The sequence below is a fragment of the Rhinopithecus roxellana genome, chromosome 21, assembly GCF_007565055.1.
Source record: "Rhinopithecus roxellana isolate Shanxi Qingling chromosome 21, ASM756505v1, whole genome shotgun sequence".
NCBI lineage: Eukaryota > Metazoa > Chordata > Mammalia > Primates > Cercopithecidae > Rhinopithecus > Rhinopithecus roxellana.
The window spans coordinates 31,683,416-31,700,655 of NC_044569.1; the positions used below are offsets into that span (position 1 = coordinate 31,683,416).

The following is a 17,240-nucleotide window of genomic DNA, read 5'->3' on the forward strand; positions in this document are numbered from 1 at the left end:
TAATACCCCTAAGAAACTGGTGAGATCAGAAAGGAAAATGGATTTGAATGCTGTGTGGATGAACCCACAGAGAAACACTTTCAGCACTCCGACATGGTTGTTTCCAAACACAAGTGCTAGAAACAGAGCAAGGGAAAGAGAGAATTTGCAGATTGGACAGAGAAGTTATCATATGAATTCTCACTTCCTAAAAGAAAATTGTTGATACATTTAGTGATTTATTTTATGCTCCCTCACGTGAATTTAGGCAATTTGTGATTCTCCCCCATCATCCTGAGTACTGTGTCCCCATATTATAAAACAATATTTATAAAACAGTATTTATTCAGTAAATCCTTATGGAGGAGGTACGTGAATTGATCAGTTAAAGAGGAGTACCATGGAAGATTAAATCAGCAGGGAATAAGCCAGTTAGGACTCATGTTAGAAGTATAGACTGAACTTCCAAAATGTATTGCAATAATGATGTGAAATTAAAAGGATATAATTAAATTTTTCTCAAAACAATTTCTAATTACTTTGTAGAAGCAGGATTTTAAAAATCTTTTGAATAATTAAAGGAATATTAAACAAATGTATACAGCATGACTCACTTTGGCAGCGTAATTTGGGAAAATGTTCTAAAAATAATATAAATGACTAGGAATGACAGCAAAGTACTTAATCATTAAAAGGAAGGTGCTATAATAAACCCAATAAAAATGAAAGAAATGCCAAACAGGTACTCAAGTAGAAAATTAAATATAATTAATTAATTAATTCAATTATTAAAAATAGATCAAGTCCTGGAGATAATTTGTACTACTGTGGAATTTTTTCGGCAGCAGACTGAGCTCTTCAGGGAATGGCTGTAGATTTTTGAACTCTGAATCATTTAATGAGTAAATTGAACACTTAACAACACCCTAAAGGGAACATTCCTTTATTAGGAACAGCATTGAGTAGGTAACTAATATAACTTCCATTCCTAATGTTTCTTATGTTATCAATCTTTGGCTAGAAAAACTATGTAGATCTAATAGTCTCCTGATTGCTACATGGGTACCTGGAATACATTAACTTGAAAAATTGGTGTTATCAACCAAAATAAATAAAATATTTGTCAAAAGTATAGATAAAACATTACATTAAATATTAAATCTCATATTATATTAAAATATCTCTAGGTTGTGGCTGAAATAAATTTATATGAGTGCTAATATTAACATTTTTTGATTAGGCTTTATTTTTCTTGAGTGACACATAAATATTAAATTTTTGTGTTTTAATTTGATTAATAACAACTAGCAAAATTAAAATCAGAAGAAAAGGTAATTTCCAAATTAAAAACAATAGAAAACTTTTGTACTTAAAAGTATATATATATATATATATAGAGAGAGAGAGAGAGAGAGAGAGAGAGAGACTTTCTATATTTTAACATAAGTTAGTTTGAATCATGCTTAAAACAGAGATGATATATCATTGCTTTATAATGTCAGAGTTTTTCTGTGAGGTAAATGAATATATTTCAGAATCACTAAAATGTGGTATTTTCTAGAAATGGTTCGGAAGATTGACTTGAATATTTTTGGTTCAAATTGTAGCTCACATAATTTTAAATTGCATAATGTAAGGCAAATCATTACCTTTTTAAGCTTTGGTTTCCTATTTGGGGGGAAAAGGAAAAGGTAATGTTTTCCTGTATGATATGACAATTAAAGCCAAGGGAAATACCTTAAAAATAATAAACAGTTAACAAACACGAGGAATACCTTAAAGAAAAACAATATTGTGTTATTGATGAAATAATACTAAATTCTAGTTTGTGGTCTGATATATTCATATGCAACAAGTGATTATCAACCATTAGCACCTGATAATACATAAAATCTTATTATCAAGAATTCATTTACATTTCATACACTGTCAAAGTCTCAAAATAGTATACTAAAAAGCCACAGGGTGTCTAGGAATTTTAAATTTACTTGTCTCTATGAGAGACAAATTTTGTTCTCTCTGTATATTAGTCCATTCTCACACCATCATAAAGAAATACCTGAGACTGTGTAATTTATAAAGGAAAGAGGTTTAATTGATTCACAGTTCCACATGGCTGGGGAGGCCTCAGGAAACTTACAATCATGGCAGAAGGGGGAGCAGGCATGACTTACGTGGCAGCAGGCAAGATAGAGTGTGTGTGAGCACAGAAAAAACTACCACTCATAAAACCATCATATCTTGTGAGAATTTGCTCACTATGATGAGAACACCATGGGGGAAATAACCCCCATAATCCAATCACTTTTCTCCAGGTCTCTCCCCCAACACCTGTGGATTACACAGTGGGGACACAAAGGCTAACCATATCACTCTGTCAGGAATAAAAATGAAGAAAATTAAAGAACATATTTATAATAATTTTACTTTTAAAATATATATATATTTTTTGGTTTACATACTCTTTCTGGAATTTAGAGCTGAGAAATAATGGAATGTTATATATTTTTATTGTAAAAAAAATCAACTAGTTTGTTGCCAAGACCAGTTCAGTTGGGGAGACTCTAACCCAGAGGCACTAGAGGAAGTAATGACACATACACAGAAATATAGAGGTGTGAAGTGTGAAGTCAGGGATCTTACAGCCTTCAGAGCTGAGAGCCCTGAACAGAGATTTGCGCGTGTATTCATTAACAGTAAGCCAGTCATTAGCATTATTTCTATAGATACTAAATTAACTAAAAGTATCCCTTATGGGAAATGAAGGGATGGGCTGAATTAAAGGAATAGGTTGGGCTAGTTAACTGCAGCAGGAGCATGTCCTTAAGGCACAGATTGCTCATGCTATTGTTTGTGGCTTAGGACTGCCTTTAAGTGGTTTTCTGCCCTGGGCGAGCCAGGTGTTCCTTGCTCTCATTCAGGTAAACGCACAACCTTCCAGTGTGGGCTTTATGGCCATCATGAACATGTCACAGTGCTGCAGATATTTTGTTTAGGGCCAGTTTTGGGGCCAGTTTATGGACAGATTTGGGGGAGCTTGTTCCCAACAGTTTGTATAGTTTAAAAATGTTAAAACTTTTTCTCAGTAAAGATAAATTTCTCTACTTAAATTTATATATGTAAATAAATATGTAGATACATATACAGGTAGAGTTGCATTAAAGCACATTTTTGATGGATGTGCTGATTATTTTTATTTAGCTCAAAGTAATTCAATTCTCTAATTGGCATGAGCTCTATTTCTTACATTTAATAAAATATTGATACATTATATAATTAATTTGAACACATATCATCTTCCATAAAATGCAAGCAAAGAGAAGGAATTTTTAAAATGAAGCACACCTGCAGGATCTAGAAAATAACCTCAAAAGGGCAAATCTAAGAGTTACTGGCCATAAAGAGGAGGTAGAGAAAGAGATAGGGGTAGAAAGTTTATTCAAAGGGACGACAACAGAATTTCCCAAACCTAGAGAAAGATATCAATATCAAAGTACAAGAAGGTTATAGAATACTAAGCAGATTTAACCCAAAGAAGACTACCAGAAGTATTTAATAATCAAACTCTTAAAGATCAAAGATAAAGAATGGATCCCAAAAGCAACAAGAAAAAAGAAACAACATACAATTGTGCTCCAATATGTCTTGCAGCATACTTGTTAGTTGAAATCTTACAGCCAGGAGAGAGTGGCACAACATAATAAAAGTACTGAAGGAAAAAAATTACCTTAGAATAGTATATGCAGCAAAAATATCCCTTAAATAAGTTTGTTTCGTTTTCCAAGACAAAAGCTGAGATATTTCATTAACACCAGACTTGGAGAAATGTTAAAGAGAATAATTCAATCAGAAAGAAAGGATGTTAATGAGCAATATCTAATCACTTAAAAGTACAAAATTCACTGGTAATAGTAAATACACGGAAAAATCATAGATTATTATAATTCTGTAACTGTGGTGTATAAACTACTTGTATGCTAAGTAGAAAGACTAAACCATTAAATAAACAAAAATAGTACCTACAACAAGTTTTCAAGACATATATAGTATGATCAGATATAAATAGAAACAACAAAATGTTAAAAAGCAGGTGACATAGTTAAGACATAAATATTTTTATTAGTTTTCTTTCTGCTTATTTGTTTGTTTATGCAAACAGTGTTCAGTTGTTATCAGCTTAAACAATGGGTTATAAGAGAGTATTTGCAAATCTCGTGTTCACCTCAAACCAAAAAGCACACAATGAATACAAAAAAGCAAAAAGAAACTAAACAATATCACCAGAGAAAACCACCTCTAGTAAAAGAAGGAAAGAGGGAAGAAAAGACCATGAAACAACCAGAAAATGAATAGCAACATGACAGAAGTAAATCATTACTTAGCAACAGTAACATTGTATGTAAATGGACTAAACTCTCCAATTGAAAGGCATGGAGTGACTGAATGGATAAAGAAAAAAACAACCCATTGATCTGTTGCCTACAAGAAACACACTTCAGCTATAAAGACACACAAATAGCAAAAATAAAGGGATGGAAAGAGATATTCCATGCCAATGGAAACCAAAAAAGAGCAGGATTACTTGTATTAGAAAAAGTAGATTTCAAGACAAAAAATCTAAGAAGTGACAAAGAAGGTGACTAACAATAAAGGGGTCAATACAGCAAGAGAATATAACAATTTGAAATATATATGCACCCAACACTGGAGCACCCAGATATATAAAGGAAACATTATTAGAGCTAAAGAGACAGGTAGACTCCAATATAATAATAATTGGAGACATAAACACTCACTTTTAGCATTGGCCAGATCTTACACACAGAATATCAACAAAGGAACACTGGACTTTATATTAGCTATAGACAAGTAGATCTAATATAAATATACAGAAGATTTTATCCAGTGGCTACAGAATACACATTCTTGTTCTCAGCACATACATAATTCCCAAGCATAGACCATTTATTAGGTCACTGTATTAGTCTGTTCTCATGTGGCTAATAAAGACATACCATAGACTGGGTAATTTATAAAGGAAAGTGGTTTAACTGACTCATTGTTCCACATGGCTGGGGAAGCCTCACAATCATGGCTAAAGGTACATGAGGAATAAAGTCATGTCTTACATCATGGCAACAGGCAAGAGACCTTGTGCAGGGGACCTCCTATTTATAAAACCATCCGATCTCATGAGACTTATTCACTACTATGAGAATTCACTACTATGAGAATCATTGGGGGAAACCACCCCAATGATTCAATTATCTCCATCTGGCCCTGCCCTTGATACCTCAGGATTATTACAATTGAAGGTGATATTTGGGTGGGGACACAGCCAAACTATATCATTCCCACCCTGGCCCCTCACAAATCTAATGTCCCCACATTTTAAAACCAATCATGCCTTCCAAACCATCTCCTAAAGTCTTAACTTATTTCAGCATTAACTTACAAGTCCACAGTCCAATGTCTCTTTTGAGACAAGGAAAGTCTCTTCCACCTATGAACCTGTGAAATTAAAAGCAAGTTAGTTACTTTCTAGATACATTGGGGGACATAGGCATTGGGTAAATATACCCATTCCAAATGGGAGAAATTGGCAAAAATGAATGGGCTACAGGCCCCATGCAAGTCCAAAATCCAATAGGACAGTCATTAAGCCATAAAGTTATAAAATGATTGTCTTTGACTCCATGTCTAACACCCTGGTCACACAGATGCAAAAGGTGGGCTCCCATGACCTTGGGCAGCTCCACCTCTGTGGCTTTGCAGTGTACACTGTATACCCCCTTTCCCGGCTGCTTTCACAGACTGACTTTGAGTGTCTGTGGCATTTCCAGGTGCACAGTGAAAGCTGCCAGTGGATCTACCATTCTGGAATGTGGAGGATGACAGCCCTCTTCTCACAGCTTTATTAGGCAGTGCCCTGGTGGGGACCCTTTGTGGGGGTTCCCACCCTACATTTTCCTTCCACACTGTCCTAGCACAGGTTCTCTAAGAGGGCTCTGCCACTGCAACCAACTTTTGCTTGGACATCCAGGTGTTTTGATACATCCTCTGAAATCTAGGTAGAGGTTCCAAACCCTCAATTTTTGGCTTCTGTGCACTCACAGGTCCAACACCACATGTAAGCCACAAGGCTTGGGGCTTGCACTCTCCAAAGCCATGGCTCAAGCTGTATTCTGGAACCTTTTAGACATGGCTGGAGTAACTGGAACAAAGGGCACCAAGTCCCTAGGCTGCATACAGCAAGGGGACCCTGGGCCTGGCACACGAAACCATTTTTTCCTCCCTGGCCTCTGGGCCTGTGATGGGAGGGGTTGACAGGAAAGTCTCTGACATGCTCTGGAGACATTTTCCCCATTGTCTTGTTGATTAATATTCAGCTCCTTGTTATTTATGCAAATTTTTGAACCATGCTTGAATTTCTACTTAGAAAATGGGTTTTTCTTTTCTATCACATCATCAGGCTGTCAATTTTCCAAAATGTTATGCTCTTCTTCTTCTTGAAACCTTTGCCACTTAGAAATTTCTTCTTCCAGATATCCTAAATCATCTTTCTCAAGTTCAAAGTTCCACAGATCTCTAGGTCAGGCACAAAATGCTGCCAGTCTCTTTGCTAAAGCATAACAAGAGTCTCCTTTGCTCCAGTTCCCAACAAGTTCCTCACCTCTATCTGAAACTACCTCAGCCTGGATTTTATTGTCTACATTACCATAGCATTTTGGTCAAAGTCATTCAACAAGTCTCTGGGAAGTTCCAAACTTTCCCATATCTTTGTGTCTTCTGAGCCCTCCAAGTCTCTAGGAAGTTTTGCACTTTCCCACATTTTCCTGTCTTATTCAGTGTCCTCCAAACTGTTCCAGCTTCTGCCTCTTACCCAGTTCCAAAGTTGCTTCCACTTTCTCAGATATCTTAGCAGCAGCACCCAATTCCTGGTACCTATTTACTGTGTAGTCAGTTTTCATGTTGCTAATAAAAACATATCAAAGATTGGGTAATTTGGAAAGAAAAAACTTTTAATTCACTCACCTTTTCACACGGCTGAGAAGACCTCACAATAATGGCTAAAGGTGGATGAGGAGCAAAGTTTTGTCTTATATGGTAGCAGGCAAAAGACTTTGTGCAGGGAAACTTTCATTTATAAAACCATCAGATCTTATAAGACTTATTCACTAACAGGAGAACAGTATGAAGGCAACTGTACCCATGGTTCAATTATTTCCACCTGGCCTCACCCTTATCATGTAGGAATTACTACAATTCAAGGTGAAATTCAAGTTGGGACACAGAGCCAAATTATACCAGTCACAAAACAAGTCTGAAAATGTTAAAAGAAAAAAAAGAAAAAATGGACATAGCATCAAGGATGTTCTCTAACCACAATGTAATAAAACTAGAAATCAATAGAAATTAATAAGAATAATTTTGGAAACTGAAACAAGAAAAAAGTAACTGAAAAATCTTTTCAAGAGTGAAAGCAATCAATAGTACCAGACTGAAACATGACTAACCTATTGGGGTTATCCAAGACAGAATGTAAAATAACTATGAATAATATATTGAAGGCTATAGCAGAAAAAGTGGGCATAGTGAATAACCAGATAGCTAACTTTATCAGAAAGATGGAAATTATTAGAAATAATCAAATGGGAATGCTAGAAATGAAAACCATAGTAAAGGATATGGAAAATGTTGACCACAGGTTCATCAATATATTTTTAGTAGTTTATAAAATAGTCATTTAACTTGAAAAGAGGCCAATTCAAAGTGTTTTATTTGCACACACATAAAAGTTAAAGAGGAAAATGAATCACATGCACACAGAAAACAGAGCATGCAAGATCAAATGTTAAAATTTATATGTAATTGAAAGTCTAGAAGTTCAAGAACTAAAATTTGGCAGAAATATATGTGAAGAAGTAATGGCCAAGATGTGTGTTAATATATGTGAAAAATAATGGTCATCTGAAAAACAGACACCAAGTCACACATTTCTTCAGAATTTCAGAAAACAACAAATTTTATAACTAAAAACAACATCTTGAAAGCAATCAGAGAAATGAAAAGCTTATAGAAAAACAAATATCTGAATTAGAGAAGATATCTAAAACTAAGTATTAGAAACTTTAGATACCACTAATAGTTAATGATAAATTAGTATCATAAATAATAAATTAATAATATTAGCCAACCAGGAAACAAATTTAGGACATCTGTAATGATTTCAGAAATTACCTAGTCAATTATTTTAAAATGGCCATAAATTCGTGTTTTCCAGGAATAAATATTTTTAATAAAATGCAAAGAACATAAAATGGACTTATAAACCAGAATTTGATCTACCATATTATAGGAGCGTATTAATCTGTTTTCATGCTGCTCGTAAAGACACACCCGGGACTGGACAGTTTACAAAAGACAGAGGTTTAAATGGACTTACAGTTCCACATAGCTAGGGAAACTTCATGATCATGGCAGAAGGCAAGGAGGAGCACGTCATATCTTATGTGGATGGCAGCTGGCAAAAAGATAGCGTGTGCAGGGAAACTCTCACTTTTAACACCATCAGATCTTGTGAGACCCATTCACTATCATGAGAACAGCATGGGAAAGACTCGCCCCCAGGAGTCAATCATCTCCCACTGGGTCCCTTCCACAACACCTGGGAATTATGGGAGCTACAAGATGAGATTTGGGTGGGGACACAGAGCCAAAACATATCAAAGAGCTTTCACAAATTTCACATTATAAATCACCATAAACCATTTATTTGGATATTATGCTTTTGAAAGTATGTTTATCTAGTCTTTTTTTTTTTGAGTCAATACTTTGCATTCCACTTTTGTATGTGTATGCTCTCAAAGAAACTTATTAGATACCTTTCTTGTCTATATTTATATTCTTTTCAAATTAAAAAAATATTGATTATAATTTATATACAGAATTACATATATATATCATTTGATAAGTTTTGATAAAAGTATATACCAGATGCATGTCCATTAATATAGAGAACTTTTACACCACTCAGGAATTCCCCTTGAACCCTCTCTATACAATTCTTGAAATTCTCTGCCCCAGGAAACAACTGATCTGATTTTGTTCACTGTAGATTTGTGCTGGTTGTTCTAGATTGTCATATAAATGCAATCATACACTATACTGTAGTTTTTTATGGGTTCTGCCACTCAGCATGTTTTTGTGATTCATACATATTGCTGTGCTTATTCCTTTGTATTGCTGTGTACTTTTACTCAGTATAAGTATTAGGCTAGTCTCTAAATATACAACTCTTTATAAATATAGTGTTTCTGTGTAGTGTAAGATAGTAGTAGAAGTTCGTTTTGCTCTATATGACCATCCTGTTGTTCTAATATCATTTGCCAAAAAATGACTATATTTTCTTCCATTGAATTACTTTAGTACCATTGTCAAGAATCTACTGACCACATCTGCATTTCGTTTCTCTTTGTCTGCTTATTCCAATGCCATATTGTGGTAATAAGTGAAGCTATATATAAAGACTTAAATTAGGTAGCATATGTTCTTCAAATTTTATCGTCCTTTTCAAAATTGTTTGGACTAATCTAGGATCTTTGCAATTCCATACATATTTTAGAATCAGCTTATCATTTTATACAAAAAAATCCTTTTTCATTTTGATTGTGACTAATTTAAAAAAATTGGGGAACAATAGGCACTTAAAAATGTTTAGCCTTCAAATCTAACAACAAAATATGTCCTGTGATTCTTTAAGGTCTTACATTTATAAATTTATGTGGTGTGCTTTTCAGTGTATTTTACAAATCTGTATTTAATTCACACGAAAATATTATATGTTTTTAATGCTAGTATTAATTGTACTTTTATTTGCATTTTCTATTTTTGCAGGTATTATATAATAAGTATGTATTTAAATTATGTTAAATTTATTTAAAAATTCTATTGTATGCATTAGTTGGTGATCATTTGGGATTTTCTATGCACATGCCATGTGCACATAGAGACAGTTTTCCCTTCCATTTAAGTTTTTTAATTCCAATTTTTCCATTTTTCTGCTGTACAGCACTGGCTAGTGCTCTTAATACAATACTGAAGAAAAATGTGAATGCAGGAAACCTTTCTGTTGTCAGTCCAATTGGGGAGAACAGGAAAGCATTCAGTCTTTAACAATTAACGATGTTAACTATAGTTTCTGATATTGAACAATCATTTATAGCTGTCAACATTTGCTAAATACTTTCTGTGCATTTATTGTAAAATAACATAATGTTCTCAGTTATTCTGGCAATTTTTTATGGCTACATTGTATTCCGTGGGGTATATGTACCACATTTTCTTTATCTAATCCACCATTGATAGCCACATTAAGTTGATTCTGTGTCTTTGCTATCATGAACAGTGTTGTGATGAACAAATGAGTGCACGTGTTTTTGGTAGAATAATTTATCTTCTTTTGGATATATATATAGTAATGGGGTTGTTGGGTCAAATGATAGTTCTCTGAGAAATCTCCAAATTGCTTTCCACAGATGCTGAACTAATTTATATCCCCACTAACAGTGTAGAAGGGTTTCCTTTTCCTCACAGCTTCACAAGCATTTGTTATATTTTTTTGAGTTTTTAATAATAGTTATTCTGACTGGAATGCAATGATACATCTTTGTGGTCTTGATTTGCATTTTTCTGATTATTAGTGATGTTGACCATTTTCTCTTATGTTTGTTGGTCACTTGTATGCCTTCATTTGCGAAGCGTTTATTGATGTCTTTTGCAGACCTTTTCATGGGGTTGTTTGTTTGTTGCTTATTGAATTGTTTAAGTTATTTGTAGGTTCTGGATATGAGACACTTGTCAAATGCATATGAATATGAATATGCCTGTGAATATATTCTCCCATTTTAGGTTGCCTGTTTACTCTGCTGACAGTTTCTTGTGCTGTGCAGAAGTTTAATTAGGTCCTACTTGCAAACTTTTATTTTTGTTGCAATTGGTTTTGAGGACTTAGTCATAAACTCTTTTCAAAGCCAATGTCCAGAATAGTGTATCTTATGTTTCCTTTTAGGATTCTGTTTGATGTTTTAAGTTTAAATCTTTAATCCACCTTGTGTTAATTTTTGTATATGGTGAAAGGTAGGTGCTGAGTTTTACTATTCTGCATATGGCTAGCCAGCTATCCCAGCATCATTTATTAAACAGGGAATCATTTCTCCATTGCTTTTGTTGTTGTTGTTGACTGTCAAAGATCAGATTGGTGTAGGTATGTGGCTTTATTTCTGAATTATCTATTCTGTTCCATTGTTCTATGTATCTGTTCTTGTAACAGTACCATGTTCTTTTGGTTACTGTAGCCATGTAGTACAAGGTGGGTAATGTGATGCCTCCAGCTTTGTGGTTTTTGCTTACTATTGCTTTGGCTATTTGGGCTCTTTTTTGGTGTATGTGAATTTTAGAATAGTATCTTTTCTATTCTAAAATGTGAAAAATGATATTGGTAGTTTGAATAGCATTGAATCTGTAGATTCAATGGTAGTATGCCCATTTTAATGATATTATTTCTTGCAATCAATAAGCATGGAATATTTTTCTGTTTGTTTGTGTCACCTATAATTTCTTTCATCAGTGTTTTGTAGTTCTTCTTGTAGAGATGTTTTACTTGCTTGGTTAGCTATATTCCTAGATAACTTACTTTATTTTATTTTCGTCACCATTGTAAATGAGATTCTATTTTTGATTTGGCTCTCAGCATGAAGATTACCGGTGTACAGAAATGCTACTGATTTTTGTACTTTGATTTTGTTTTTTGAAACTTAACTAAAGTCGTTTATTGGTTCCAGGAGCCTTCTGGCAGAATCCTTTGGGTTTTTTACGTATAGAAGCACATCATATGTTGAGAAATAATTTGACATCTTCTTTTCCTATTCAGATGCCTTTTGTTTCTTTCTCTTTCCAGATTGCTCTAAGACCTCCAGTATTATGTTGAAGCAGAGTGGTGACAGTAGGCATCCTTGTCTTTTTCCAGTTGTCAATGGTAATGCTTCTAGCTTTTGCACATACAGTTTGCTGTTGGTTGTGTATCTGCCATAGATGGCTTTCACTATTTTGGAGTATGTTCCATTGATGCCCAGTTTCATGAGGGTTTGTGTGTGTGTGTGTGTGAAGGAATGCTGGATTTTATTGAAGACTTTTCCTGTGTCTACTGAGATGGTGTTTCAATTTTTGTTTTTAAGTCTGTTCATGTGGTAAGTCCCATTTATTAACTTTTGTATGTTGAACCAACCCTGCATCACAGAAATAAAGCCAACTTAATTGTGGTGAATTACCTTTTTGACTTGCTGCTGGATTCAGTTTGTTAGTATTTTGTTAAGAATTTTGCATGTATGTTCATCTTGACCTTCAGTTTTCTTTTTTATCCTGTGTTGGTATCAGGGTGATGCTGGCCTCATAGAATTAGTTAAGGAGGAGACCCTCTTGCTCAGTTTTTTGAAATAGTTTCAATACAGTTGGTACCAGCTCTTCTGTGCCCATTTGGTAGAATTTGGCTGTAAATCCATCTGGTCCAGTGCTTTACATGGTATGGTTGGTAGTTTTTTTTTTTTTTTTTTTTTTTTTAACTGATTTCATTTTAGAACGTGATATTGATCTGTTCGGGGTTTCAATTTTTCCTGATTCAATCTTGGGAGACTGTATTTCCAGGAATCTATTCATATTTTATTGATGTTTAGTTTATGTGCATAGTGGTATTCATAATAGTCCCTGAAGATATTTTGTATTTCTGTGTTATCAGTCATAATTTCACCTTTGTCGTTTCCGAATGTCCATATTTTGATCCTCTCTCTTGTTTTCTTTGATAATCTAGCTCAGAGGTCCCCAACCAGTTAAGAATCAGGCTGCACAGCCGGGGATGAGTGTGGGGGCAAGTGAACATCACCACCTGAGCTCCGCCTCTTGTCAAACCAGCAGCAGCATTAGATTTTCATAGGATCGTGAACCTTGCTGTGAACTGCACACATGAGGGATCTAGGTTGTGCACTCCTTATGAGAATCTAACTAATGCCTGATGATCTGATGTGGAACAGTTTCATCACAAACCCCACCCACTTTCTCTCCGATCCTTGGAAAAATTGTCTTTCACAAAACCGATCTTTTGTGCCAAAATGTAGGGGACCACTGATCTAGCTAGTACTCTATCACTCTTGTTTATTCTTTCAATTAACAAACTTGTGGTTTTCATTTCTTAGTGGCTTTTGTCATTTCTTAGTGTTTTTGTTTTTGTTTTTGTTTTGCAGTTTGGGTATTAATATCTTAGTTTATAAAGTAAGTTGAAAAGAGTTTCCCCAAAATTTATGTAAGATTGTTATTATATCTTTATTACATGTTAAATAGGATTCATCAATAAAACCATCTGGTGTTGCAAGTTTTATTGGGAAGGGAAAAGGAAGGTTTTATTTATGAATGTAATTACTCTAATAAAAGAAAGCTGTTTATATTTGCAATATGTTCTTGAGTCTAATTTGTTAAGTTATATCTTTCAAGGAATTTGTTTACCTCACTAAAATTGAGAAATTCAATGATACGAAGTTAGTCATATTTTGTCATCATTTTATGAATGCTTACAAAACAATATTAAAAGGTTATTTTATTACTGTTAATGCTATTTTTTTCTTTTTCCATTCATCATTTTACATATATCTTTTTCAGTTTTAATGTTCTTAAAAACCATTGTTGGGTGTTATTAATTTATGTAATTTTTTCAACTTTTATTTTAGATTCTGGGAGTACAATTGCAGGTTTGTTACAAAGGTATAGTGCATGATGCTGAGGTTTGGAGTGTGTTTAAACCCATCACCCATGAAGTGGTGTATTCTTCTGTTTAATGCTTTTTGTTATCTTTATTATTTCTTGGCTTCATCTAACTAGATTCATTTGGCTGTTCTCTATAATCCTAAGATAAAATAGCAGATAATCAATTTTAAGGATCTCTTTCATCTGAAGACAAGTCTTGCAAGTCTTAAATTTCTCTAAGAGTACTGCATTACCTTCATTACATGAATTTTGATAGACAGAATTTAAAAAATCATTCAATGAAAATATTTTCTAAAATTTTTTGGTTATTTATTTGGACACATGTGTTATTTAAAATTGGATCATCTCATTTCCATTTACATTCTATATGTACTTTGGACATTTGTTTTTTCTCTGGACATCTCCCCTCTAGCATTGGTGGTGTCTATATGTTTTCTGTCTGCTTACATAATCAGTTGAAACTAGCTCTCCTTTGCCAGAATATTGAACTATATTATCTTACTCATGTGGCAGCATGAATTACATTAGAAAGGAGAAACACTTTCCTCAGATGTCTTTGTTTCTAGTCCATTTAAAGCTGTTTTGACTAGAATGCATTTCAGTATCTTGAAGAAATATAAAAAATTAGAAACACCAACTAACAAAGCCACAACTGACCCACAAACGAAAATTATAGTCTAAAGTCTATAAGTGTATGTAATCCTATAAGTAAGTCCTAGTAATAGCAATTCCATACATTTGCAGTCACTAGAACAGATTGAAGATATTGGTGCAGTTTATGTTGAGCTTTACTGATGAAAGTTTTTGTGCTTGTGTTACCTTGTTTGATTTTCACAATAATATTGCAAAGTCTTTATTAATATTATGCTCATATTGCATATTTTTATTTCTGACTCACAGAAACAAAAAAGTCTTTAGTGCTCAGACAAGTTTAGAAACAAATTTTGAATTCAATTTTGTATCCTCTATTTTTTACTTCAATTTGTAATCATTCAGTTCAGAGTTTTTCTCCTAAAATATATTGCCCATTTTACATGACAGACTTGGAATGAAAGTAAGTTTTTCTACACTAAATTTGGTTAAAAAAAAATCGCAGATTTATCTGTGTAAGTTTATAAAATTTGTACCTTTTCAGAATTACTGTTCTTGACTTACCATTGGAGAGGTTAAATAATGAATAGCAAATTATTTTCCCTAACTCTAAATATAATCTCAGCATAATGAAAATTTCAATTTGCTATTCATCAATAACCTGATATGATATAAAACTTCTTCCAAAGAGCCCTGTTAACTGAGTTTTGCAATAAATGTGATATTAATCACAGGTTTCAAATATATCATGCTTTTAATTTCCCAATAATCTTCAACACGCTTGTACTCCATTTAATGTTTCAAAGGGAGAATTTAATGACAATTAGTTGTCAGTGACAGCCGGTAACTCTGCATGAAGGCATGAAGGTGAGTACTGCCTCTCTTTTTTTTAAAGAAAACATCCATTGATCTCATACGTTTTGATTCTGCCAGGAACATTTCCCTTAGGCTGTCCTAAAAATAGAGAAAGCCTGACCCAACACTAATGTCCCATTCTATTTTCAATGCGTGACTTTGTTTTGTTTTCTTGATTGATTTGACTGGGGCATGAAATGTAAGCCTATTTACACTTGTTACGAAGAGAGAGGATGAAGGGTATCACAAACCCACAAGGGGACAGTGAAAATATACAAAGAGGAATACAATGGCTTTCCTCTTTCCATCTGTGTATCAGTGTAGAGAGGCACGCTCTTAAATGGCTGCTGCTGCTCAAATGGAAATGAAGCGCTGTGGAGTAGCACTCCTTGGTCATTATGAGACCACAGTTCTGAAAGAGTAAAAGAGTTTTGGATTGTGGGAATTGTTGTTTGTTTTTTGTTTTGTTGTTTCTTGACTGTGAAATTTTTTCCAATATGATAAAGAGAAAATACAACAAGAATTTTTTTTCTCTTACTTTTATTTGGGAGCCATAGGTTACTTATTCCTCAATCTGGCAAAAATCATTTAAGAGCTATTTGTTTGTTATTAGGTGTTCATATCATCAAATCCGTTTTACAGTAATTTATCATTAACACACATAAGCTATAAAACAGACGTGATGCCATTAACATCTAATAATAACATATTTTTGGTTATCTTCTTTTATCCCCAACACAGTCCACTCAGGAAGCAGATATAAATAATCATAATTATCACCCCAACTCCAAGATGCTTAGGAAAGCCTTCCTCCCAAACACATTATTCTATGTAAGACAAAGTCCACGAATAAAGTTCTCTATAACTTGTACACTATATGGAAATCTCTGGAAAATGATCTTAAAAACATGTTTATGTCAATAAAGTTTTATAGTGTGTGATTTAGTGAAGACTTTTCAATACATTACAAATAAAATATTTATCATATTTTATTAATAATTTTTCTACTTGAATGAAAATAAGAAGTTACCTTGAATTTCTGTAAATGATCTAAAATTAAAATCAATGTGTAGCAAACACATGTATACTCTTTAATTAATCAGATTATGTAGTCAAAATGATGAACAAATGTTCTAGGGCCTTTTAAGATAAATAACCCTATAAACTCTTCAATAAAAGTTTTATTACTTTTTGTAAATTAAATATAGGGTTGAAAGAGATGATGTAAGACATGTAAAATTAAATTCCCAATGCATGATTTTTGAAAATGATAAGTAAAATATAGTTTAATTTCTGGTTAATAATTAATTTTTAAGGGCATAGGCATAGCTCACTCATGTAAGAAGTGCCATGTATGTAATTTACTCCCCAGAAATGAAAATGCAAGGAATGAAGAAGGGACGGAGAGAAAGTGGGAAGAGGGAGGGATGCAGGGAAGAAGGGAAGATGAAAAGAAGAAAAATACCTTCTCACTCCCGCTTCTGTAAAATCCACTCCAAGCAATGGCAGTACAGTAACAACTCAGCTGAAAAGTAGTAGAAAGGAAGACTAACCCTGTAACATATACAACAATAACACTGATATCTGGCTGTCTTAGCCCAAGTATGAAATTATAGAACTTAGCAGACATATTTAAATCTTACATTCTTACATGCTTCTTCCAGAAATTAAAAGGATAATATTGTTTGTATTAGCTTACATGGGATACACATAAAATTAGATATTAGGTTTATCAGGGATAATTAATTGAATTGATTAAAATAAAGAAGCTTCTGATGCACAAATATTCCTATCAGATTGCTGAATTTTGATATCTACCTTTTATGAAGTAAATGTGTATATTACCCACTTCCTGCAGGTGCTGTATCATAATTACTTGCAAAATCAGTTTCTATTCATTGAATTTTTAATTCCAAGTCTTCAAAAATGTCGCAAAGATAACTGAATTATTGGGACATTTGTTCCACGGAACCAAACAACTCAGAACCTACATTTTAAGCGCT

The 17,240-nt window shown here is 33.6% G+C and overlaps 1 long non-coding RNA gene across 1 annotated transcript in view; it reads left to right on the forward strand.

The window, feature by feature from the left end:
* Positions 1 to 17,014, forward strand: part of LOC104668201 — a 37,253-nt gene extending 20,239 nt beyond the window's left edge. The window contains exon 2 of the long non-coding RNA XR_748784.2: positions 16,610 to 17,014. This is a non-coding gene — a long non-coding RNA (uncharacterized LOC104668201). The remainder of the gene's footprint in view (positions 1 to 16,609) is intronic.
* Positions 17,015 to 17,240: the final 226 nt, after the last annotated feature.